Below are 27,124 nucleotides of genomic sequence, written 5' to 3' on the forward strand. Positions count from 1 at the left end.
GGGAAAAGATGTAGAAGACATGCAAAATGTCTGTTGATGACTCGTTTCGGCAGTGAAAAAGAGCAACGGTCTGTGGACAGATAAGCCGCAATGGCAGATAAATATGTCCTGCATGATGAGACATGGATGCCAGAGGCTGAAAGGTCAGATACAAAAGAGAAGACACAGTCAATAGAAGCCTGCCTGGGATCAAGCTATTTGGCTAGACACTAATGACAAAACAGAGACACTTGCTCCTGCATGGAGCTCTCAGAGGGCTTTCGTGTCGCTTGAATTATACGCACGTTGTCCCCGGAGAGGTTGAACTGCGCTAATGATCAGAACTCACGCACCAGGCCGCGAAGCTCAACGATTGTGGGGAGGGGTGCCACAACTGGTGATGGCTCTGTTGAAGAAGGTCGAGAATCTGCAGCAACCTGATTAGGGAGCACACCGACAGGTGCTGCAGTTCCGAAAACCATAACCTGGCCACCAAGGAGCTATGAAGAGTAGAGTACAGTTCGATGCATTCCTGAGATTCCAGAGAGACCGATGAACCGGTGGCAACGGAGGGAAAGCGTAAGCTTTCATGTTGTCCCACTGGATCTTGAGGGCATCCCCCAAGGAAGACACTCCTGCCTGTCCCTGGAAGCATAAAAAGGAAGTTTCCCGTTCGATGATGGTGCAAAGAGGTCCACCGCTGGAAAACCCCATTGCAGGAAGATCTTTGCGAGAACATCGGTGTTCATCTTCCACTTGTAACTCGCTGCAGATTGGCGGCTGAGGGAGTCTGCAGCCACATTGATGTGACCCAGAATGTGCACAGCTTGAAGCCAGACATTGTGTTGCATAGGCCAATTCCAAATTTGGATAGCAAGGTCTTCTAGGAGGGGAGACTTGGTGCCCCCCTGTTTGTTGATATAGAACATCGCGAAACACACTGTTGGTGGTAGAGGGTTGAAAAGCCTTGAGAGCCAGAAAAACTGCCAGGAGCTCCAGGTAATGGATACGGAACTGCCTGTCCGGCGGCGTCCACAACTCGTACACCACGAGGTGACGCAGTGTTGCTCCCCACCCCCGAAGGGAGGAGTCTGTAGTAACCGGTGCTTGTTGACAGGGCTCCTGGAAGGAGGTCTCCACTCAAAGGTTGCTGGCGAATTAACACAATTGAAGAACCGCTGTCACTTGTGTATAGGCGCGTTATAAATGCCATATCATGCCGGATGGGACCGGAATCATCTTTGTATCCAGATGCGTAGCCTGGGAACAGCAGCCCAGAAAAGCAAGCTGAGTGCACCTCATTTTCAGGCGTGCAAGAGGTAGAGCTAACAAGCAAGAGTCCATGAGGTCCAGGAGTCTCTGGAATCACCAGGCCGACATGTGGGAGGACTGCAGGAAGAGCTGGCACATGGTCGAAAGGTCAACAATCCTGTCCTCTAACAGGAACACTCTGGTACTGATGGTATCCCAACAAAAATGTAGAAAGATCAGTTCTGGAGTAACAGTCATCGACGATTTCTGCCAGTTCACCGACAGCCTAAGATAGAACAGGGGCTGAAGGAGTGACTGAGGATTGGCCGTAGCGGCTTGGTGGCATGGACTGTGCAGGAGCCAATCGTATGGATAAACATGAACCCCCTTCAGTCTGAGGAATGCTTCGATGACCAACATTTTCATAAAGACACGCAGTGCCAAGATGAGACCAAACAGAAGCACAAGATACTGAAGTGTTCTGTTCCCACGGAGAACCGCAGACATTTTCGATACGGGCTCCAGATGAGAATATGCATGTAGGCATCTTGAAGGTGTATCACACTGAGCCAATCACCCTTCCCGAGAGAGGACTTTATTGGGCAGGGTGTAATCATCTTGAATTTCTCTTGGGGTAGAAAGATATCGAACTTGAGAGAGGTCGAGGATAGTGCACAGGCCAGCCTGGTTGAGTTTGGGCACTGTAAAGAGACAGAGTAATAGCCCTACCCTTGCTGCCGCAAGGGAACAGGTTCCACTCCTCTGAGGTCTCGAGGTTTCTGTACCTCGGCTCGGAGGCAGAGCGATCCAGTCTGCTGAGAGGAGGGTAGGGTGGGGGGAGGGGCAAGGGAAGCCTGTCCGGGCGACGGACAAAACCCATCGATCTTCCGTGATGTCCGCCATGCCTTTAGAGCAGACAAAATGTGTCCTCCTACCAGAGTCTCGTGCGACCGATGAAAAATATCATTTAGATGTTTTGACCACCCGTTGCTCAAGAGGAGGCTGTTGACTGAGAGAAAATACTTCCACCTAGCCTTTTTTGTTTACGGCGAAGGCCACCTGCTGGAGCCTCTGCGCGCACAGCGGTCCTGGAAGCCTCTGAAACCAGAGAAGGACCTCGTTTCAGACCTCGACCTAACGTGCCTTTGCTGGGGTTTTCGCAAATGACTTGGCAGTTTGAGTGCTTGCCTTGGTCTTTGGAGTTCCTCATCCGTGGAGGAGTGGAACAGTTCTTTACCATTCAAGGGGAGATCAATCACCTTGTCCTGAACTTCCTTCGAAAACTTTTTAGCATGCAGCCACGCTTGGCGGAAGATGTCTGCTCGGACCATAAGGCCTCGAACAGAAGTCTCTAAATGATGGGGCGCAGCCTCAAGTAGATCCTGTGCCAGAACTCTGGCATCGGATAAGCCGCCCTTAAAGTCGACAAGCTTATTAAGAGGAATACATCCCTGAAACTCAGCAAGTTCCTTCCACAGTTGACATAAGCAGCCGATAAGCTTTGTATTTGCCTGACGCAGCTGAAGAGCCCGAATTGGAGAAAAAAACGTTCCCAATGGCGTCAAGAAACTTGTCCTCTTTGGAAAGGATCTGAGACGCTGCAGTGGAGGATGTAGAGGCCGGCTTCAACTGGAGCATAGTTGCTGCCACCACCGTTGATGAGGGGAGTGGACATGTAGACATGGATATGTCCTCAGACGAGTGTAGTTTGTAGCGAGCGACAATTTTATTGTTTAGGTGTTGCCCGGAATTATGTTATTCCTAGACCTTGCAGGAGTCAGCTAAGACATCTTTTTGAAGGACAGGCCAGTACGTGCCTGTGTTGACAGCGTAGAGGCTCCAGAAAGTACCCCTTCTTGTGAAGCCGGAGGCCCGGGTATTGGAATGTCTAGCAACACCATCATAACCACAACCCGGTTGTGAAAGGCTCTAATAGAGCGGGGCGGGTCGTCGCTGCTGTGGTCTGCTTGATCCTCATCCAGTGAGGCGGGAGCAGAAACCGGATTCCTCGCACGTGGTGCCTCAGGCCCCGAGGGCAGGGTTGACTGCGCAACTGGAGTCTTATACACAAGAGAAAATGGAGGTAGTGGAGGAGGAGGCCCCAAAGGAAGTGGTGGAGGGGGTGGCACTACCGGGACCTGCAGAGGGATTGCCGGAACATGGGCCGGTTCAGGCAGCTTAGGATAGATTTCCAATAAATAAATCCTTAAAGTACGCCTTCAACTTGCCAAAAAAAATGCATCCTCAGAAGAAGGTCTAGGCACTGGAGTGGGCAGAGGCCGCTCGGAAGGGGCATATACCCCAGGATCGCAAAGAGGATGGTTGCCAAGATGGTCCTCCACCAACTGAATCTATGTAAACCAAAAGGAGCAGACGGAGGGAGCAAGACTGTGTGCAGCAGCGAAGTCCGAGCACGCCAATCCATTGGCTGCTCATCCGCAAAGACCGGCCCCTCAGTACCAGCCGTTGTGAAGGTTGGAGTGAGAGAGGTAGACAAAATGGTTGCCATGGACAGCGGGGGGTTGGACCATCATTTTGTCAACGCCTCAGGTGAACTGCGTGTCAGGTGCCAGAAAGGCTGTGGTCACCACAGGGGAATCAGGAGACTTATGTTCCATTTTAGCCTTGTGACATGTAACCTCAGCAAAGCCGGTGCTAGCAGACCTAGAGTGTTTCTGTGACCCCTTAGAGACTGCTGATAAATTAACCCCCAATGAGGGAACCTCAGCAGACTCAGTACTCGAAGACTTATTGTGTTTAACTGGCTTCTTTACCCAATCAGGAGGATCAGTTAGACGACAGGTCTGAGTGTGGGAAGGCTTAGAGTCCCCTGCCCCCAAAGCCAGAGCCCTTGAGGCTGGCCCCTCAATCTTGCTGGTCTTAGAAATAGCCCCAAGATGGGGATCCTCTGGGGTAACCCCGGTACGTTTAGTCACCTTAACAGGAACCTCGAGCCGAGACTTGGTACGCTTAGTTCCAGATGTGGAAACCTCAGGACGGACCCCAGTGAAATGGCTCCAGACGTTTGTTTGTTTATTTATAGAGCGCTCCGGACCCTGAGGTAACTGGGTGCATTACAAGACAGCTTAAGATGAGTATACAGTACATGTTGAGGCATACATGCGATACACAATCAGAAATGAATAATACAACAATAAGTGACAATTTACATTCATACATTGATAGTGGGCGGTAGACAGGCAGTAAAGGTCAAAGGACGATCCGTTATCAAGCGGAGCAGAGGTGTCGCTGGCGAGAAGCCACTTTTTGGTGTTCAGTCTGAAGTTGTGGAAAGCTTGGTCAGTTCTTAGATTAAGAGGGAGGGCATTCCACGCTAAGGCCGCTTGAACCGGGAAACTAGAGCCACCAGCACTTTTTAGATTGTAGTGAGGAGTGATAATGCAGCAAGAGTTGGCTGATATGGTAGGTCTTGAGGAAGTTGTACTGATGATTTTATCTTTGAGCTATTGGGGGGCAGCGTTATTGAGGCATTTATGGGTGGTGCAGACAAGTTTGAAGAATACTCTATCTCTAATCGAGAGCCATTTGTGGCTCGGTCTTATTTCGGAGATGTGTTCGTTCCTGGGAATACTCAGAGCTGTTCTCAACGGATTGTTTTATAGAGTTTGCAGTTTGTTTAGGACTTGTTTATTGGCGCCTGCGTATAGTGCGTTACAGTAATCAAGTTTGGACAAGATTAGTGCCTGAGCTAGTATGATGCGGCTGTTAACCGATAGGTAAGCTTTGCAGGCATTAATCAACTTACATGTGTAGGCTGAGGCGGTGGCGTTGACTTGTTTCCTCAAACTCATCGTGGAGTCCATATAAAATCCTAGTGTTTTAGTTTCCTTGGATGTTTTGATTGTGTTACCGTCTATGTTGAAAGAAGCATATTTGGTATTAAGTTTGTTAAGGTGTGGCGGGGCACCTAGGAAGAGAATTTCAGTCTTCTCATTATTCAAGCAGAGGCTATGGGTGGCCATTCATGCTTGAATGACAAAGTAGATTTGGTTGAGTAGGGCGTTGTCAGAGTCATAGTCACCAGAGAGGGGATTCAGTATCTGGGTGTCGTCTGCATAGTTAGAGTAGATGACGCCCAAACAGTCCAGTATGTCAAAAAAAGGTTTGGTGAAGACATTGTATAGAGTGGGGGAGACGCAAGAGCTTTGTGACACTCCATAAGTGATGAGAATAGGGTCAGCTGAGTCCGTAGGGGAGAAAACCCTCATAGTTCTGTTGCTGAGGAAAGATTTAATCCAGCTAGATGCTTCTTGTGAGAAGTTGGCAGAGGAAGCTAGGTGTTCACAGAGTATGTTATGGTCTACCAGGTCAAAGGCGGGGGAGAAGTCAAGCAGAAGGAGAAGAGCACATTGTCTGTTGTCTTTCAGAAGGTCGATTTGCGTTTTCAAGTCAATTAAGGCTGTTTCCGTTCCAAGTACTGGGCCTAAGTTTATACCCCATAAGCGGAACCTCGGATGAAGATCTGGTCCTGGCAGCCCCCTTGCAGGGGACCTCGGAGGGAACTCCGGAGTGCCGGTTAGATCGCTTTCAGGATACCTCAGGCAAATCCCTGGTAACAGAGCTACTTGAGCCCCTTCCGGACCCCAAATACCCCGGGAAGGAGTCCCTTGGCCGGATTGCCCTAAAAAGGAACAAACTTGCCGGTTGCTTTCTTCAATGAACTGCTGTAAATGTGGTAGAGGAATCCGCTGGAACACCTCCTCCCACATGACAAGCCAACGCTGGAGTGCCTGAACGGAGAGGGAATCGCAGTATAAGCACGAGTCCTACCGGTGTTCCAGGTCTAAGCACTTCAGGCAAAGAGAGTGGGAATCCGCCCTCGCAAAACAACGTTCACACGATGAACAGGACACGAATCCCAGACGCTCCGGGAAAATTAAGGACAAGGGAACAAAAACAAAAATATTCCCCGAGATGCTAGTGCACCCAACCCCGACCACGTGGAGAAAAGGACTGAAGGGCGATGCTATTAAAAAAGTGCTCCGGTCCTGTCCCAAAGACGGAATGTTCCACAAGTATGGGGGAAAGGGGGCGTAGGAGTAATGCCATTACTGTCCCTGTGATTGAAGTCACCTCAGTGTGTATTAATTGTGTAAGAAGCATAGCCAAATATTATCTACTCACGTTTTTTCATTCTGAAAAGTAATTTTACACAAATTGCCTTTTTAAAGAATGCTTATTTAAAACTTGATGTTAATTAAATAAATAACCATTTATAACTGAAACCTTGAATGCAAGTGTTACTTGGCTACCTGTATTTAAGGATTTCATTTGTACAGCTCTACAGCTCACATTTACCCCTCTTGAGAGATAGGCCTGAGATACTACCAACTTGTGTAGTACAGATATATACCAAAAGGTGCGTTACCTAATACCAAGCAGATAAGGGTTGTGTAGTCTCACACAGTGCGACTGCATCAATTCTTACCTAAGAGACGGCAATGAGACAAGAGTTATGGCAGACTCCAGGTCCGCCCTGACCATACTACCCCTCGCCATGTACAAAGCAATGGTGGGGAAGGACTGCGTGGAAGTATGTACGACCAAACACAGGCCAACCATCATCAGCAGAGCCACAGTGGACTGGTTCGGATACATACTAAGCATGGTCATTTTAAGGCAGGATGACCAAGACCAAAGTGTATTTTTCTGAAAAAGTACCAGCAGTCCTGGGTTGGGACGACCAAGCCAAATTACAAATACGGCTAGATGCCAGCGTGCAAGGTCAAGTGCTATCCCTCGCCTCGGACTGGGTGCCTGTATCCAGAGAAGAGTTTCAGGACTTGTTCTCCAATGAACCAGTAAGGACAAATAATTACATGCACAGAATAAAGTTGAAACAAGGGGCAGTCTCAGTCAAACAAAGTGAGGCCTGTTCCTGCAAGAGGGGCATTACAGGAGTGGTTGGACAAAATAATAGAGTCAATCTAGTGGCTGAGCATGGTGGTCCCGATTAAGAAACAGCACTCCAGCGACCTACGCATAGGCATAGACCTCTGCAGTCTGAACCTTGAAGTGGTGGCTGACAGCTATCCACTTCCATGCATAATTGAGTTCATTCTCTTCATGAAAGAGGCCAAAGGGTTCTCGAAACTCAATATGAGGGATGCATACTATCAAATTGGTCTACATAAATAGTCGATGCCCCTGACAGCATTTATAACGCCATTTGGGACATATCAGTTCACCCGCATACTGTTTTCTGTCATCAGCCCCCTCGGCTTTCCAATGCATGATGGACTCACTTCTTCGGACAATTGGTATCATAGTGCATTTTCAGGATGATACCTTGGTTTACGCAGCTGATGTCAAATGCATGATAGAGTGCTCTGAGTGACTACAAGAAGCTGCGGTCCGACTGCGATTCGACAAGTGTGTCCTAAGTGCAGAAGAAGTAGAGTACTTGGGGTACAAAATCTCGAGGGCGGGAATCAGCCCAAAGAAAGACCTGCTGCAGGCCATCGTGAAAGCACCAAGATTTCTGGGAATGACTGAATACTATGCAAAATGTGGGCAGAAATGTTCAGAGACCACAGCCCCTGTGCATGAACTAATGAAAAAGGGGTCCGAGTACCAGTGGGAGCAGAGCTGCAGGAGGCATTTCGAAAAGGTAAAGGAGCGCCTCACTCATGACACCCCCCCCCCCCGACCCCTGTCTGCAGCTGTTCAACCCTCAATGGAAGACGATCAGACAGATTCCAGCTCATATGGCCTGGGGGCAACATTTACTCAGAGGAAGGGTGACGTGGAGCAAGTAGTGTTGTTCGCCTCCAAGGCACTGTCACAAGCAGAGATGAACTACTCTACAGTTGAAAAGGAGAGGTCAGTATGCACATGGGCAGCTAGATACTTCTGAACGTACCTGTGTGGTTCCAAATTCCAATTGGCGACGGACCACAAGCAGTTGGTGCACATGCTTAGTCCTGGAGGGAGGAGGACAGCCACCCCCGCCTTGCCCACATTGCAGCCAAGCTGCAGGAAGACACCTACAAGGTGGTACATATCCCTGGATGGAGTAACGCACAGGCAGACTGCATGTTCAGATTGCCAGAGTGCAGTAACACAGAGGACAACTTCCTGAAGGATGAGTGCGTCGTGGCCTCACTGGTAGACCTCCAAAGCAAACATTACTTAGAGATGAGTGAGAAACACTGGAGAGAGGAAGCCACCAGTGAAGCAACCATGACAAAGATCACCCAATGGGTTTGGAATGGCTAGTCTGACAAAAGAACCGTCTCTAAGGCTGTACTGGAAAGTGTCAGACGAAATTTATGAGGACCAAGGTGTGCTGATGAAAGGAGACCAGTTTATGCCGCCTGTGGCGATGAGGAGAACCATCATGTGCAGAGCCCATGCAGGGCACTTTCGGAGCAACGTGACAAGGAGGAGAGTGAGAGTTGTACTGATGGCCGTGCATGGATCAAGATATGAGTCATGACTGAAAGGTGCCATGAGTTCCTCAATAGTGATAAGAGGTTGAAAGTGAGAAAGGCACCACTACACCCCACATAAATCCCAGACAGAGTGTGGCAGAAGTTAGGACTGGACTTCATAGTTCCACTGGAGCCCATGAAATCTGAGCAGAAGCACGGGATCGTGTTGGTCGACAACCTCTCAAAGTGGGTGGACGTCTAGTATGTCCCGGACATCAGGGCTGCGAGAGTTATTGGGGTGTTACCTTGGTTCCTACATGGCTGGCACAAGTAAGGGAGGCGATGATGTTGACATGGAGGAATTGGTATGGAGAATGAAGAAGAAGGAGCTCATGAAAGAGTGGAACGACAAAAGGTGGACGTCCCAATCAGTGAGGGATAACATTCTCACATATTGACCCCGTCACAGGTGCCAAATTCAGCAGACCCATTAGGGTGTACCAAAGGAGTACCAATCATGTGCGCACTCAGGCTGGGAGGAGATGGAACTTGAAGTAAGTGGCACTGTTCGAAAGAAGTCTCAGGGAAGCACCAGATCCCACAACTCATGACCATGTGCACAACAGTCACAAGAAGGGAGAAGAAAGAAGGGTTGACCGAAGTCCACCAACCCCAAGGAAAGAAAGAACAGGAAGTCTGGGTCAGCAGAAGAGTGCTGCCCATCACTGCAGGAGGAGAGAATGGACTGGACGCCTGAATTGGAGAACCCACAAGGGGAGAAGAAGAGCAGAGGAGGTCGTCCCCAGAGGGAGAGAAAGAGACCAGCATGGGTCACAGACTATGTAATGGAGTAACACCATCTAATTTTGTATCCCAACAAAATGAGGTATGTAGAGACGTACTGTCGCGAGAGCGCGCCAACTCTAGCAAGGGCAGGCGGGAGGAAGCGGAGCGCTGCGTGCTCCAGGAATCATTCACGGCATGGGCTAGAAGCAGATAAAACCGCAGCCCCAGCAAAGGAGGCAAGCCCCCAATCCCCATTTGCCATCCACCCCCATCACAATCTCATGAACACTTGCGTGCTGCCATATGCTATGACCAGCAGCTATGTAACTGTGCTGTCCTAACTGCAAGCTTGTAATAAAAGGACACATTCACTCCAGCTGGTATATGATTAATTATTGTGGGGCCACAGGAGAAAGACAACCATGAGGGGTGCTCAACATTTAGCTGTAATAAAATACATGAAGTACACAAGGGATATTGTCTTTATACACATGCCTGACACGCTCTGTGTTTAACACAAATGGAGATTTAAAGAATATAAAACATGCACTGTAGCAATTCCTGAGTGGCTACATGCAAGGTTGGTCTCAACAAAGAGCAGAATGTGAAACATGCACTGACACACTGGAAATACACGAGAGCAGAAATCTGATCTCCGAATTTTGCGCATGTTCAGTAAACCAGAACTTGCTCCGCTGTAACAAACAAATCAGACCTCTGCTCGGTAGCGTTAATTTGAGTTCTACAAATAGACAAAAGAACCATGTCCAACAGTCTACAACTAAAAAGCTCCTTGCAACACATCACATCCATAACAAATGCACTGCATGTATGAAAATCTAGAACACTTCAAATTCTCACAATTCCAATGCCAACATCTCCAAGTAAACAAGGCTGAGCCAGAACGTGCATTTTATTTATATTATCATATACACACTCCAAACTCAGGCCCCATCATCCAGAAACATTGGCAGCCACTATGCTAAGACGATATATCAAAACAGGTGGAACAGAGACCACGCCAGATCTACAAAAAGTCCCATATCCTTAATGTTTACCTCTTCCAACCACCATTCTTTTCAAATTCAGGAAAAACAGCTCTCTGCTTCATAGGGTTTGAAAACCACTGCGTCTCTTGGTGTATTGTTGCCCAACAGCACACAATCCACTCCCTACAGAGGATTCAAGGGTTTAATTCCCAGGCGCAGCTTAACTTTTAGTGACTGCAACCAAAACCAACTACACCATCCCAGGCTTACCAGCATCAGCGTTACAAGCTACTGGCAAGGTAGAGAATCACTTGCTCCCTCAGTTCTCCACAGGCTCACAGCACAGACTACATAAGTTCTTACTAATCAGCAGGCAATTATCACTCAGCAATGGCTAGTGCGAATCTGGAGGCTTGCCCTAGGCAGGGCCAGGGCACACCACCCGGGATCCGATGAGGAGTCTTGAGCTGCACACAAACAAATCAGCCTATTGCCCCGAAACACATAAGAATGCTGACAACAGTAAATTTGCCCCAGTATTACCACAGCCAGATCACCATAGCCATATAGAGATGGAGAGCATGTGTACATTTGGAGCAGTTTTAGTGAGGGGAAAACTGGGGCTCATTTGGTGTCAAATTAGTACTAGGTGAATAATGTCCATGGGGTGTGCCACTGATGTAATTGAGAACGCTGCCAAATAAATTGTTATTGATACATTTGTATTCCAAGATCTCATTTGAAAGCCATTTCTGGCCTAAAATAAATAAATAATAAAAGATGGTCCTAACAATATGTACTAAGAAGCCAATTGTTAGAGAGATTGTTCCACAGCACGATGTTGAGGGGTGTTATACAATGTATTCCAAGGAAAATAAATGTTCCCAACCAAAAGATAGAACAACCTCTCTTTATGGGTAGCTATAACAGAAAAATCGGACTTCACTCAAGGAAAGAAAGAAGGCTGGTGGTGAGGTATAATAGGTTCCCAATTGACACCCCAATGGTATATTATATGGATATTCTGAAAGATAGACACTATTCTAGTGTTACACACAAAGCACCAAGTTCAGATAAGTGAGTATAAAATAGAGCAGTAAATATACAAAGACAGTAATCTTTGGCAGATTAGAAAAAAGGAACCCTAGACATCAACAGCGCATCGCTTGTGTCATGTTCATGACTCAAACTGCCAATGCAAGAACAGTCACTATGATTCCCACAACCTCAAGTTCACAGTAGAACAGACACATTTAGACCATATCTCTGTGTAGCACCTAGATATAACGAAGGGGGTTAACAATTCTGAATGGCTGCCAAAAGTTAGACTACACCTAAAATCCGAATGCCAGACCTACATGGTCTCATTACACGCCTTAGAAATGTGTGGATACAATTCAACAATAGATACAGTAACCCAGTACAGTTCAATAGTCAGGAGTGCAGATATGTAAAAAATGAAATGCTCAATGCAAATGTTTATTGCAAATGTACTTTTCAGTCCTTGACTCCTTTTTTTTCTTTTCTTCCTTTTCTTTTTCTTTTCTCGCCTTCATTCACCTCTATTCTTTTTCTTATATATGATATTTAGAAATGGTTTATGATGAATTGTTTAATATGTTTTGACTTTGACTATGTGTGTGTTTAATAGATTACCGCTATTTTTTTGTTGTTATTTGTTATTAGGAATAATAAAAACTTTCGAGCAACGAAATGCTCAATGCAGAACATCCAGTCTTTGGCGTGAAACTCCAGCGTTCCGAGGGGGACCCACAAAAAACGAATACAATTCAGATAAGTACACTTTTCAGTCACTATGGAGTAGAACAAATGTTAGTTGAAAGACTCCCTGTAGGAATGAATGGGACAAAGTCCCAAGGGAAGCCTCAAATATAGGCTAAAGCTAGGTAAGTACTTGTTCTACCCCGCAGGTGCAGACAAAGAAGCAACCACGCACAGAGGATGCTAGTGGAGACACCCCTTGAAAAGCTCCAATTCTGGGTTCAAGACCCAGCCATTCAGAGAAGGAAAGCAGCAGAGCAGAAGTCTGGTCAATGCAAGTTAACAGCGAATGAAAGGGTGCGAGGTGTGGGAGAAGGGGTGCTGTGACAGCCCACTGCTCTACGATCGAAGAAGCCCCTGAAGACGATTCCAAAGAATATTTCTGTACCCCAGGACCAGGTACCCCCCCCAATTAGTTTGCTCAGGATTGAGCTATGAAAAAAGCAGAGAGAACCCTCCCAAGTACAGAGCTGGAGAAAGGACCCAACGCTTAGGGCCTTGAACCTTGCACCGACAATGAAAGCCTTTAACCTTGCACCGGCGATGCCAGTGAGAAGAACAACCAGTGAACCCAGGACAACGGAAGGTACCAAAACAATGTAGGAATGCTACCAAGGAGGTCCAGGCAGTTTGAGGGACAAGACAGGGCAGCCAGCCAACCACGAACGGTCCCATGACAGAAGCAACGGTTGGGGGCAGCCCAGGATGACCCAAAATGAAGGGGAGGTGAAGTGGCAGTGACCCAACACTCTTCTAGGCAAGAGAGGCTCCCTTGAGGACCTTAGACCGAGAGTATTTATCAGGGTGGAGACAGAGCTACTGTCCAGAAACAGCCCCAACACAGAACAGCTTGTCCAGCAAGCAAGGAAGATTGTGACAAGGCACTAACCAGGAACAATGTCCAGTAGACTTTACAAAAAAATAGAGCTAAGACAAAAGGAACCCGGGTCCTGCTAGAATGGCCAAACCGTGACAAAAAAAAAAAAATAGGTCATAATACAAAAAGTCATCAAGGAACTCTGTTGGACAGGTTTAAAAATCCAGAAAAGAGAAAGGAGCCATGCACATTTCTCCCAACTAATCTAATAGCAGAAAACAAAGTGTAAGATGCCCTACACAACAATTATCGCAATTCTGTATTTATGCTCCAAAACGTCAGACAACACTATAAAAGCAAAATCTGAACAAGTATATAATATTAGACCACAAACCAAATGTTGAAATTGTAGAAATACACTTGTAAAGATACAGCGTAGTATAGCCCTGCATGTTTCATCCCCTTAGACGTATTGGACCTTCTTCAGGGGCAAATAATAATATATGATGTCTATAAAGAATATATGTGTTATGAAGAAAACAACCCAAACTGAGGCATTTCAGATCAGTAAAAAATAAAATAAATTAAAAAAGGAGGTGAATTTCTTTGAAGCTACCAAAAGTGTGACCCAGACGGACGGCTCACAACTACCCAAAAAGCTAGCAGGGGCTTACAATTGTAAACAGTGATTACAGAGAATGGATTATTGGAAGCGTTCCTGCCTGCAGCATGCTCGATTGCAGTTTTTTTCCAAAATGCAAGCATGATGTAACATGAAATGTGTTTCTACAATTTACACATTAGTTTCATTTTCCAATATGCATTTTTTATTTTGTTATTGTCCATTTGGTTAATTAGTAAAAACCTTTCGCACAAAAGAAAAGAAACATACATTTTTAAATACATAAAATACAATTCATTCCAGCGCCCAAAATACATATACAACGTTTTAAGATGAAAGCACTAACAGATCAATTAATACAAATTTCATGAATATCAAGATAGATAAACACATTAGACAAAACACATAAAATGCATCTAAAATTAATAGTACAAAACCTAGGCTGTATACAAGAATCATAGAAACATATCACTACAAAGCATCATTCACAGGGATAAAAAAAAAGAAAAAAAACTCAAATAAGCGTAATGTCTTTCCCAAAAAAACAAAAAAAAGCGGAGGCAGTTTTCTACATTGATTCTGCTCCATAGATGCTGCTCCAAAACTGGTCTGTCACAATTAACTCAATACTAGGGACAAGGGAAGCATAGCCCTTCAAATATGCCCAGTTTAATTTCGGGATTTCGGGCAGCCGGTAAGGATGTGCCAAAAGGTTTCAATCGTGAGATTACACAAGCAATAGAGTCTGTCCTTGTGCAAAGTCCCCAACCAGCTACCAGGGTGCTCCCTATTAGTGAGAATATTAAACCTCAAATAGGTAATACATTTTATAAAGGCATACTGCATGCTTTAATTCAGTATATACACATGAGATATGGACGAAAACCTTGACCATACATTAAGTAATGTTTCTTTTTATGCAGACTACACAAATTGGCAACAGCATGCCAAACATTGGTCCTATTTTTTTAAATCTTTGGCACGTTAGGGGAAGTCAGTGCTGCCAGTGTTATCCCTATGTTCAGGTGATTCATTGCCATAGCCCGAAGCTCCAACAAAAAAGGGTTGGTATGGGTCATGTGATTATTGCTTTGCAATGAGACCCAAGAGTTGTTCAGCAGTCAGGGAGGGCTTATAAAAAGATAATGTAAATTTGCACTGCTGGAGGAGCCACACAGATCTCAAGGCCAAGCTCTAATCTTATCGCTTCGACAGGTACGGAGGGGATGGTAAACCAAGCATTGAGCAGAGGCGCTTTCCCTCCAATATCACCAGCCACTTCATTCTAAACTCAGGAAGTAGGGCGATACCGTAAGGTATCCCAAGGACAATACTAGTCATATAGAAGGAGATTAGGCCTTCAATATTAAAACCACCTTTGCTGCCAATAATTAAAAAAACAACCATTAAAAACATTTTTTTTAAAAACTTTGGCCATAATAAAATCACCATAAAATTGTGGACGGGACTGGACAGGTACCCCAAGATAAATGTAACTCTCTACCACTTCCACAGGTTTTCCATCAATTTTCCAAGAAAAAGGGATTTCATTCCTGGGTCCCATACCAATCTCAACAATTTTGGTTTATTGATATTAATGTTTCGTTTATTTTGGTATTTGGTGTCAATAGAACGTTGGAGGCCAACGGGGGTGTAATCTAGTAGCACAGTGTCATCTGCATAACCAAACCATGCCACTGGTTTACCACCAATGGAAGGAGGAACGTTGCATGCTTCTCCTATTAGAAGGGCCAGGTCAGAGATGTACAAATTAAAAATCAGGGGTGCAAGAACACACCCCTGCTCAAGACCACAGGTAGTTTATGGATGAACTGCGTCACTTGTCCATCTTGATTAACACGCATCCATATACAACACCTTAATAAAATGCAATAATCTGGCATCAATTCCCCAAAGAACACAGCTTTTCCCATAGGCTATGGAGAGATACTGAGTCGAATGCCTCAGAGAAATCTACAAAGCAAAAATAAATGTTCCCGCTTTTTTGACTCGCTACTTCCACAACACAACTAAAGTTAAAGCACATATATTATGTATGGTAGCGTGATCTTTATGAAAGCCTGTTTGGAATTTTTATGTACTGGCCATTTTCTGGGGGCCCATATATTAAACTTTCTTAAAAGCTTTATTGAAAAGATTTTTTGACTACTGCCTAGCATGGCAATGCGCCTATAATTATCAGTATTACTCCTGTGCCCTTTCTTAAATACAGTGATTGTAAATACAGATAGTATCGACTCCCGCCAGCTAGTTGATATTAGGCCAGTTACCGTAATATTTTGAAAGAGACCCTCCACAGTCGTCGCCCAAAAATTGGGTTATGCCCCAAGTACCGCATTAGCGATACCATCAGGTCCTGGTGCGTAGAATTCTTAAGCCCCTTGTTAATGATCAAGAGGTCGGTAATATCAGAATAAAACTCTTCACTCAATGCAAGAGGCCAGATCTCAGTGGCGGAAGCGATATATATATTCAGTATCATAATAAAGATCATTAAAACGCTTTAATCCATCCAGCCTCTGAAACTGCAGAGTCTTCCTGCAATGTCTACCCAGCAGTGTAACTCCTAATCAGAGACCAACATTTGTCATTATCATTACTCCAAAAGAGTTGAAACAATAGCATCCAATTAACGTTGGAGAAAGAAAACTTGTGAGCACAGAGCCAATTCTTGTAACGTGTAGCAATATTTTCTAATTGCCTCCCCATTTCCTCTAGGGATAATGGCAGATTATGTTTAAACAGGACTCTGGCACGACGGTAGTCCGTTCTTTTGTTAAGTATTGAAACATCAAAAGCACCACTGCAGTTGCTATTTCTCTTACCCGCCTTAAAATTCAAACACAATTGTTTCCCCAAAAAATTAATTAGCAGCCTATAGTCCCAGTTGTTACTGTCCAGTCATTCTACCATAGACAACCAGTTATTAATGGTATATCTAGCCAATCTTTTTACATTCAGCTCAGTCCATATAATACGGTTATCCCGAGTACTAATAGAAACCTTGGTGTCAATCTATTTCGTATTATGGGGATTGTCCAGCATTTGTCTCCAATTACTTTCATAAAGCTCATCTGCAATTCATTACAACTCAACCATGTTTCAGGGTCTGTAAAAATGTAATTCAGGCAAGAAGAAACTCGCCGATTGGTCCAGGTGGATCAAGATAGATTGTCCACCTGGCCCTTCTCGTTTAAGCACTCCAAAATCGTAGCAACTAATTAATGTGCCCCAATTAGAATTTCTAGTAGATGGCTCTACTTTCTTCTCTCTATGTAAAATAATGGATTCAGTGTCGGAAATAACAGCTGGGTGTGTATAAAGATTAGGGGGGTTAAAATCACCAGCAATAATCAATCACTTTCTCCCTGGACACACTTCTGCCCAAGATTCTAATAAATTATCAATAGTACACTGAATGCTACGATTGGCAGTATCATCTGGGGAAGCGGGGGGTCATATACATTCACTATCAATATTTGTGAATGCATACAATTTGGCTCCCAGACGATGGTTGACAGTACATAGGGTGCAATAGGGCCTACAGTGTAAGATTTTCAAATTGTGCCCGGGAACCAATAGCTAGCCCACCTACCGGTCGACTCTAGCTTTATGCACTGCAGGTTGGCATAGGACAGGAGGTCAATCAATATTAAATTATTTTTTAAGCCAGGTTTCTTGCATCAAAAACCTAACTGGCAGTAATACAGAATGCGTCATGAGGGATCTATATCAACTTGTTATTCAGCATAACCAATTAATACAGTTATTTTGGCAGATGTGTCAATTAATTTTGATACTCGGGCATTGGAAATCCAATGGACCAGCTCCTTTTGTCCCCATGTATTGTCCCTGCTTCTTTCTAAGGAAGCTCGAAGACTAGATCTTTCGGTGGCCAGATTATTAGGGGGAACAGTTAGATTAGGGTTTGAGGTTTGAGGATAAGGCATCAAAATCCCTTTCATTATTGCTGTATATTTCCTACATAACGGCGAGTTCAAACCCCAAACGTTTTAGTTCAGAAATGCAGGAACTCGGGAGCGCAACAATCACTGGGGATATTCATTCCATCAAAGCCCAATTTGCAGGGCTACCCATGACAGGCAATTCTACATGTATCACATCCTCAGTGTGGATATCTGAAAGTTGTGGAATTTTGCGCCAATGACCTAATAATAAAGTATGATTAAGAAAAGGGCTCTCCATTCGGGGATTGAGCTCTTCAAGTTTAACCCATTTCCTGAATGGAAGTGCTAGTTCTTGTTGCCGAAACCCATTCTTCAGAGTTGGTGGCAAAGGAATACAGTGCAAAGGCACATTCATTATTGGTTGTGGTTACAGCAGTTGATTGTGCTAGCTCAGTTACATAGGCCAACCCAATAAAATGGGTTTGCTGATTAAATGCGCTAGGCGCTTGAGAACTGATATTCGGTCCGTTACTTGTATGCAACAATGGCTCACTGTTTGTGCTACCCAAGAGTTGCCAATGTAGTGGACAACCGTGTTAACGGCATAGATGGAAACTCGAAACACGGTTGCAACCACTACAGGCAAGGGTACAGGGGCAAATGGAATACAAGATTGAATAATGTCTGCAATACTTTCAATAGAATCTACCTGCATTTAGAGTGCCTACCCATTCTACTCATAGTACTGATAGTGCGCTTCCTTCTGCGCGGTCGTAACGATCGGACGGACACTCCTCCCAACCCCCCTCCATTTGCATCAGCAGTCACAATTTCAATCACAGGTTCGGGCAAATTACAAGGCACTATTACATGTGAATCGGACTGCTCTCGGTCCTGAAAAAAAATTGAGGATTAGGCAAATCCAACATTTGCCTCTGGTGTGGTTTCAATAGTACCACCACAGCCTCAGAAAGTTTTGTTTTCTGATTGATGTAACAGGCAAGAATAACAGCCACGATTTTAGTGAAGATAGATTTAAGTTTGTGTTGCTCTTCCGTCATTCCAGAGCACAATTGTCATTAACGAATCCATTTTGGCAGACAGTGGGTTTATTACTGAAGTCGAAAGAGGAGCTTTCTTCACTTCCAAAAAAAAAGGAGGTAGCATCAGATAATAATGTACTCATCTTCACTGATCAAGTCCGATGATTTGGAAGTAGAAATCAACCTTTGGAGATACGGACTCGCAAAGAGATGGTACCTAGAATATTGTCACATCACTCAGATACATTAAATTGAGAGGGGACCCCACATATAGAATTCCTCTGCAGACCTAAACACATTCAGCAAGGAGTTGTCATGGTCTATAGTAGACAACACCAGGAACAATTTGTCCAATACAACTTCAGGGTTAATAGAATAAGACGGCAAATCAATCAAATTTGTTCCTTCCAAAGCCTCTATTTTAGCAGATACAATAAAAACAGTAATTTGGGGTTGCGATTCCATGTCAGGATCTTGGTTGTATTTTTTTTGGCCATGGGAGGCCATTGGCCTGGTCATTTACTGTTACTGGACTACGGTTTATCTTTCCGGCATGGAACTGCAAAGAGTATATCTACACTGCTTAAAGGATTTCATGATTATGCTGCACCGATATAGTTAGTATACATAACAATGTGGATATTACAACAAGAGTGTTCAACCCAAGTCGAACGTTACAATTACAGCCAACAAGGCAGGGAGACAATACACAGGCCCTAGAAAGCGAACCCTGCGCAATTAAATGCCCCCTCACCTTGCGCAACGCTTCGCAGTATTGCAGGATTTAATGTTACTTCTTAAGGGTACAGCCTCGAATGCAGCACAATGAGTTCAAAAGCAGATCCACACTGGAAAGGACCAAAACACATTGAACACTACTGCACACTTCTGCGGATTGCGATTCGGTGCAGGATGTAGAGAGGGAACATGTACCATAAATCAATAATAGATCAATATTAGCCAGTGACCACAGAACACTGGTCTGCACTCATATGTATTTGTTCTCATTTGTTTTGGTGGTGTTTTGTCGGATTGTCCAACAGAGTTGCTTGCTGTCTTTTTGTATCGAGACTTTACCAGTCCAACTGTTGCAGTGTTTGGTCTACATTCAGGTTTGTTTTCACCTTTTTAGGTTGAAAGAACAAAATCAAATCAGCTCAACTTTGCTGCAATCCTACAGTAAGTCAGGTAAAAATCAACTGGCCAGTAATAGACAGGGTCTCCCCTAAATATGCACATACACTAGGAGGGAATCAAGCCAGCCTCCCAATCACGCAGCTGACTGTACCTGAAACACTGCCAAATAACTTCATCCCAGCCACACAAAATAGTAACTGGCCAGGTTTACGCAGCACAGTTGCTCTCACAGTGAGCCCATGTAGCACAAGAGCCATTTTTAGGCCTGCCCCATAGCCCCTCCCCACCCGACAAAGGGATCCAGCCAAAACAAATGGCCTGCAAGTAGGGCTTAAAATGCATTAGCACCTGGGTCGGGGCGCAGCCAATCAGGTTCTGTGGATCACGGGCTGTAATCTCCATCTCAGCCCACGTTCCACAGAACCCGCAGGCCGCCAATTCCCCACCCCCACGCTCCTGTTTTTTTTCCTACATTTCCCACTACTCCCCTCCCCTACTTACCTTATTATTGCGGCAGCAGCCACAGCCGATTCCCTCCTCCCTTTTCTGGCGGCCATGGTAATAGAAGAGGTGCTCCACATCAAGCCCCGCCTTCTACATCCATGGTTTGGATAAGTATTTTCATTCATTGAAGGGGATGTGTGTGGCGTCCCATTAAATGAACAAAAATACTTAAAGCACACTAGGTTACCAAAGCAGTAACCCAGGGTGTTAATGGCATTAACACCACGCTCCAAGGGCTGGAACCTGGTGGGTAATGGCCCAGAACCCTTGTTAACCGCTTTTTTTTTTGTTCAGCCCATAAGCTTGGGCTGCCGGGCTTTTACCCCACTCCCCCCCCCCCCACCCGGCCCCCCGGTTTCAGCCCTTGGAGCGGGGTATTAACACCACATTGGAACCCCAATGGCTACAATAGTGGTAAATTGGGGTACCAAGGCAGTGAAAATATATGCACCTCTTGTGGGGCCAACACTAAATTACAGCCTCTAACTAACTACTCCACAACACACTTTTAGGGTCCAACAAAGTCACTCTAGCAGCAACACAAATATAATGGGGGGTAAAAACTATCAAGAAAAAGCAAAACGTTTAGGAGGTCCCATAAAATGTGGCAGCATAGAATTCTGCCCCAGCAGTAATAAACATGAACTTTGCCAAAATCAACTTTACTGTTAGAATCTGCCAAGTTCAGTACAGTGCAAGAGTCATTACCACATAGTTTAGATTTTCCAACACACTCACACCTGTACCAGGTATTTTTTGTGTTGGACGCAGATCAGATAGCACAGCGAGTTGAATGCTCGCCCTCGATATCTGTGTGCAGCCTGCTGTGACAGGTTTGAATCCCGGCACGGTCAACTCAGCAGTTCATCCTTCTGAGGTCGATAAATTGAGTAACACTCCGTGGGATAATAATGTCATCTGTTATTTCAGCGCTCTCAGACCCAAGGGTGTGTAGTGCTATATAAAAGATTGAATAATAATATGGTGGACTGCATCTGCTCTTCATACATGCAGACAATGGATTCTGGTGCACACACTATTTCAGAGAGAACAGGAGCGGTTTCTCGGTCCATGTTCCAGCCATGTTCAATGAAAACGGAATTGTAGGCCATGGCTGCACTATAGGTTTCATTTCATGAGCTGGTGGATGACTTCATTTCGGGTACAAAAGCACTTCTTGTAGGCAGTAACTTCCCAGCTCGTCCAGTGTTTTGTAGAAAATAAAACAGTGCGGTCCAACTGTGGAAGTGATGCTGGTTCCGATAGACTTGGCATATGAATGCTTCCAGTTTATCCAATAGCAGTCAGTGATTTTTTCCTTTGCTCCTAGTGAATAAAAGGGCGTTTCATGCACTACAATGAATGATTTCCATTATGTAATGTTGCCTTTCACTGACAAAATACCCATGCAATCAGATCCAGGCAAGGTACGAAATGCAGGAGTCTTCAAGGAACCTTGTGACAGAATAATCTCTGCAATTGAAATCACGCATTTTATAGTAGGCGCAAAGTGAAGTGGATGGGGCAGGGGGGTTTTGGCTACCTTCTTGTAGCAAGGACCAAAACATTGTGTCCTGTGCAAACCGAGTTTTGCAGCTGTGGCATTGATGGCATGAATTATTTTTTGTGCCTGCCCCTTCTTGTGCCCCACTTAGACAGTCCAAGGAAAAGTGTGAGGCAGCCACTTCTGAAAACCACACCACTACAAAGTCTTTTTTTGTCATTTGTGCATGCTGCAGCATTTTGGGAGCTATGTAAGCAATTAATTCAGCTTTGGTGTTAACATTTGTGAATTAGATTTGCTGTCATACTAGTGTTAGCAAGGTTTGTGCCGTCCATGATTTGGTAGTGATATGATATGATAGTTTATTTGTATCGCACTCGTACACAAGTGTTTCAGAGTACGACAAGGCAAGGAAGGGGAACAGGGGAGAATAACAACGATCTTACTAGGCCCAGTGACATTGAGAACACGCAAGTGCATGGGAAAAGCAAAGGGGGAAAGTGCATGGAAGGGGGAAGAGTGGAAAGTGCAGAGCAGAGGAGAACAGATAAATAATAAATGCAAATAAATAGATAATGGAGGCAATAAACAGTGATCGTGCAAGTGCTGTGTTTACGACAGAGTAAGTCTAATAAGTGCAGAAAAAGAGGAGCAGGGACTGTATGGGTGCAGATACAGTCCCCAGTGCAAGGGGTGGCCAGGAGGCAGTGCAGGAGGGTGGCAGGGTGAGCAGGTACCTGGGCCCAGGGGACAGAGGGTGGCCAGATGCAGTGCCAAGAGATAGCAGATCAGCAGGGGAGAGGGGGAGCAAAGGCAGAAGCAAGAGGAAGGTCTTGAGGTGCTTCCGGAACCGGAGATGGTTCTCCTCAAGTTTTAGAGTGACAGGGTGGCTGTTCCAGAGGGAGGCCCCAGCGAAAGACAGAGATCGACCCTCAGCTTGTTTCTTTGAAAAACGACTGACCCTGAGGGAGTTAGAGGTAGAGGAGCGAAGAGATTGAGAGGGGAGGTATTTGCAGACGGATAGCTGAAGGTATTTTGGACAAAGGCCCCAGAAAGCCTTATGGACAATGCAGAGTTTTGAATTTAATCCTTGCATCCACTGGGAGCCAATGGAGAGATTTCAGATCTGGAGAGATGCGATCCCAGGGCTTGAGGCCAAGGCCAAGTCTCGCAGTTCTGTTCTGGATTAGTTGCAGAGGGTGGAGAGTAGAGGCAGGTAGATTTATAAAGAGGCTGTTACAATAGTCCAACCTAGAGAGAACCAGAGCTTGGGAGACGATATGCTTCTGGGGGGAAGGAGAGGAAAGGCAGAGTACCTCAGAGTAGGTGAAGTAGGAAGTTTGACTTTTTAGAGATGTGGGCGGAGAAGGAAAGTGGAGTCAAAGATGACCCCAAGTTTCTTAGCTTTTCAGGTGGGGGTAGGGCCAAGAGAGGCCGGCCAGCGAGGGAGGGGAAAAGGATGGTAAAGGTGTGCCAATGAGGAGGATCTCTGTCTTGCTGGCATTCAGACAAAGATCATTGACAGCACACCAATCCTGAATGGCAGTTAGGCAATCAGAGATGAGAGAGGGAGACGAGGTGGCCGAGGGCAGCCTGAAATGGAGTTGAGTGTTGTCAGCGTAGCACTGGAAATTTGAGCAGAAAATGGCAATGCAGTGGGCGAGAGTTGCCAAGTATTGTTTGAAAAGCCAGGGACGAGAGGTTAGAGCCCTGGGGAACACCACATGTAGAGAGGACTATAGATGATAGGAAGGACCCCAGTTGGACCTGGGAGGGTCGGTCGGAGAGGAAGGAGGTCAGCCAGACCAGAGCCGGATCAGTGATACTCAGGTTATCATGGAGAAGGTTAAGCAGGATGGTATGGTTGACCGTGTCGAAGGCAGAAGAGAGATCGAGTAGGATGAGGACAGAGGGAATGTTAGAGTCAAGGTTGGAGAAAAGATCTTCAAGGATGTTCAGGAGAGCAGTTTCTGTGCTTCTGGCCGCTCTGAAGCAAGACTGGTGATCATGGAGACAGCCAACAGAATCAGAATGAAGGTTAAGCTGAGAGATGGCCAGCTTTTCCAGGCATTTGCCCAGAAAGGGGGTAATGGAGATTGGATGATAGTTAGCTGGACATGAAGGATCAGCTGTGGGTTTCTTGAGCAGAGGATGCACAAGGAAGTGCTTTAAAGGGGAGGGGAAGGATCCTGAGGCAAAGGAATGGTTGCAAAAAGCGGCAAGGGCTGGACCGAGGGTGTCAATGTGGTCCTTGATGGTTTTAGAGGAACAGGGATGAACCTGTTTGACGAGGCTTTCATAGATCGTACTTGTCTAGCGACCTCATAAGGGAAGAAAAGAGGAAGAGAAGGAGGGTGGGGGGTTGGTTAAAGGGGGGTTGGCAAGCACAGACAGAGGCATTAGGAGGTGTAGGGCAGGAGAGGGTAGACAGGATGTCCTGGGTTTTTGAGATAAAATGAGAGGCAAGGGCATTGCAGAGAGCCTGGGAGGAGAGGTGGAGACTGCAGCAGGGTTGGCAAGCTCCTTGCAGATTTTAAAGAGTTCAGCCGAGTTGTTAGATGCCGCAGAGACATGGGCTTGGATGTGGGCTCTCTTCTTGGTGTGGACAGAGAGTCGGTATTGCCTTCGGAGCAGTCGACAGGCCTGTTTGTCAGAGGATGAACAAGAGGCTCTCCATTTCCTCTCAGCCGCCATACACCTTGTGTGTTGGTGCAATTCCCCTTTCGTCTTGTTACACTCTTGAGTTTCAGTTGTGCAGAACAAATGCTAAGTGTATTTAATTATATACCTAATATTTCTTTTACATTTTCTTGGGGAATGTTTCATCCAGATCTTTGCATGTGCAATGCATTTTGCTATATCCAAAGCTTGTGCCGCTCCCATGCAGTCAACAATTACAACAGATCAGACTCTTCCATGTAGAGCACTGGTAAATGCTGTGGAGGGAGCAGTTTATGCTGCTGCTTTGTAGTGGTGGTGGGATAAAGTTCGAGGTTTTTATCAGTTTGCCTTTTTGCTGTAATGCATAGGTGCATCATCATTAAACAGTGATCGAACAGCAGGGTAAAAGGGTAAACATTTAAATTTTCAAGTCAAAAGGCATGCATAAAAAGTCACTTGCCGCCTATGTTCCAGTTTTGTACAGAGGTCAACACTTCTTACTCGCCAAGAGACCATTATCACGGCCAGTGACGAGCGCACCTTTTGAGGAGTGAACATCTCTTGCAATAATTTCACTAAACATTTTTAATTGGTTGCAATGTTGCCAAGTTCAGGTTCATCACATAGAACATGGATTTACAATCTGTTTTAAGTTCAATGAGCAATTTGTATAATGAAATAGGGAACCAATCTGCACCTCACTGAGGCAGACCAACAAGGCCGAAACATGTCTGGGGCTGCTTGTGTTTCCATGCAGAAGGGACCTGGCCTAGCAGTTTGTGCTGGGCTGCTAACATTGGTGGCAGTACCCGACTGATTTGCATATGGCTGGACCCCTTCTGTAATGGTGCAGAAAGGCTAAAAAACGGTGGTGTGGAAGGTTGCCCAGAGCAATGCCAGTGGTTCAGATTCATTCAATACCTTACACCCATCGCTTTTGTGGTTACATGAAATAAATAGTGTGACACTGCCCAAGGGTGATGTGTTATGCCTACTAAACCTCCAGTATCTTTCAAAGCTATGTTTTGATGTTCAAGTGCTTCGGAAATTCCAAGAACGCACAGCTGAATATTTGTTTACATTCAGACACTGCATCCAACAGACCTTATAACAAGCAGCACAGACGCAGCAATTAACATCTAACCCCTTATTTTAAATGATGGATACAAATGTCTTTCAAGATCTGTCAAGAAGGTCAACTGAATTGAACCATTTGTTGGTGCAGCTGGTATGGTTGGCAGAACATGTATGCAAGTGATTTAGTTTGGCACTTCTTGCAATCTTGCATTCAAAACAGTCCAGGTTGCAACACACCCATGATAAGACAGCCCCCTGCCACCAAAGTTCATTTTGGGATTGTGAGATCATTGTATCATCATTCATCCTGCTTGCAGATTCTGTGCCTCAACATTCTGAGTGGTAGAATTTTCTATGCTTCCTATTTTGCATAGAAACCATGCAACGTCTACTTCTCAAAAGGATCTTAAGGACAGGTTCCCTTTCCTATAGACATACACTCACACAGGAATCAGATTATTGTAAAAAAAGGCATTCACTTTTTCCTGAAGGCCCTTCAATTGGACCAGAGTCTCAGAGACAACGGGGGAAAGAGCATTCCAAATTCTGGTGCGCTGAACGGAGAAACTCCTAAAGCTAGCACAGTTCCCATTGAAAACTCGATAGAGATGACCTAATTAGAAGAATATGTGTGGGGTATGACTCTTCAGCTTACTAGCTAAGAAGAAAGGAGGGGGCACTGCCATAGATGCATTTGTGCACCAGGGTAACAACTTTGAAGAATATGAGCAGAGGCAGGCAACCAATGAAGTTGATATAAAAGTGGGGTCACATAGGAACGGTAGGAGGCAATACAAATTTGCTCAGCAGTTTTATTTCGTAACAGTTGGAACTTTTCACAAATATTATGGTAAATCTATATAGGAGGGAGTTGGCTCCAACTATTTCCCTAATGATGATTGCCGAGTGATGAGAATTCAGATATGGTTGAATCTAAATAAATTGATGTAGATAGAAAGCAGACTGGCATATTAATCTGAGCCGAGAAATCGAAAGTACAATCGAAGTGAAAACCCAGCTGTTTAAACTTTGATAATGTAGTGAGGGAATTGCGTCCAGTTGAAGGATGGTGAAAGTAACAACTGAAAAAATATATGTGCTCAGGCCGTTCATTCAGTCTTACCGGTACATTAGCTATGCTAAAGAAAATCCTTGGCTCTTCTGTTAAAATCGGATTGCTTAAGAACTGGACTTTTTGGCTTTGGGCCATTGGAGCATGATAGGTCTGTCATGTAGGATTGCAAAAGTGAAAGATTCTGCGCGTTTGTAGCTGAATCGTACAATGTTATGAACTGGGATTCAATCTTTAGCATGACATTCTTGTTAACAAATCACTACAGTTGCATGAAGGGTTCCCTTTCCAATAAATGGGTCCTCACGGAAGTTGTAGTTAACTGTAGCACAGTCATAAATGCTCCTTTCACAAGGCTCTGTGAGACACATTCCTCCATTATCTTCCATGTAGCTTAGAACTTCATTAAAACTTCATCAAGCCGGAGAACTTGACGATTGATAAAGGAAACCAAGCAATGCATAAGCTTCACTAAGAATTGGTTTAGCAATTATTCAGCCAATGGAGTGGAAGTTCATGCGTCTCTTAACTTTATTGACGTTAGGCACCATATGGAGCATGCCTTTCGTTAGCCACT

The 27,124-nt window shown here is 45.1% G+C and overlaps 1 protein-coding gene across 7 annotated transcripts in view; it reads right to left on the minus strand.

The window, feature by feature from the left end:
- RNF44 (ring finger protein 44) overlaps positions 1-27,124 on the minus strand; it is a 763,073-nt gene that overhangs the window by 699,569 nt on the left and 36,380 nt on the right. The window lies entirely within an intron of this gene.

This window comes from Ambystoma mexicanum, chromosome 3p (genome assembly GCF_040938575.1).
Source record: "Ambystoma mexicanum isolate Mex_15411 chromosome 3p, UKY_AmexF1_1, whole genome shotgun sequence".
Lineage (NCBI taxonomy): Eukaryota > Metazoa > Chordata > Amphibia > Caudata > Ambystomatidae > Ambystoma > Ambystoma mexicanum.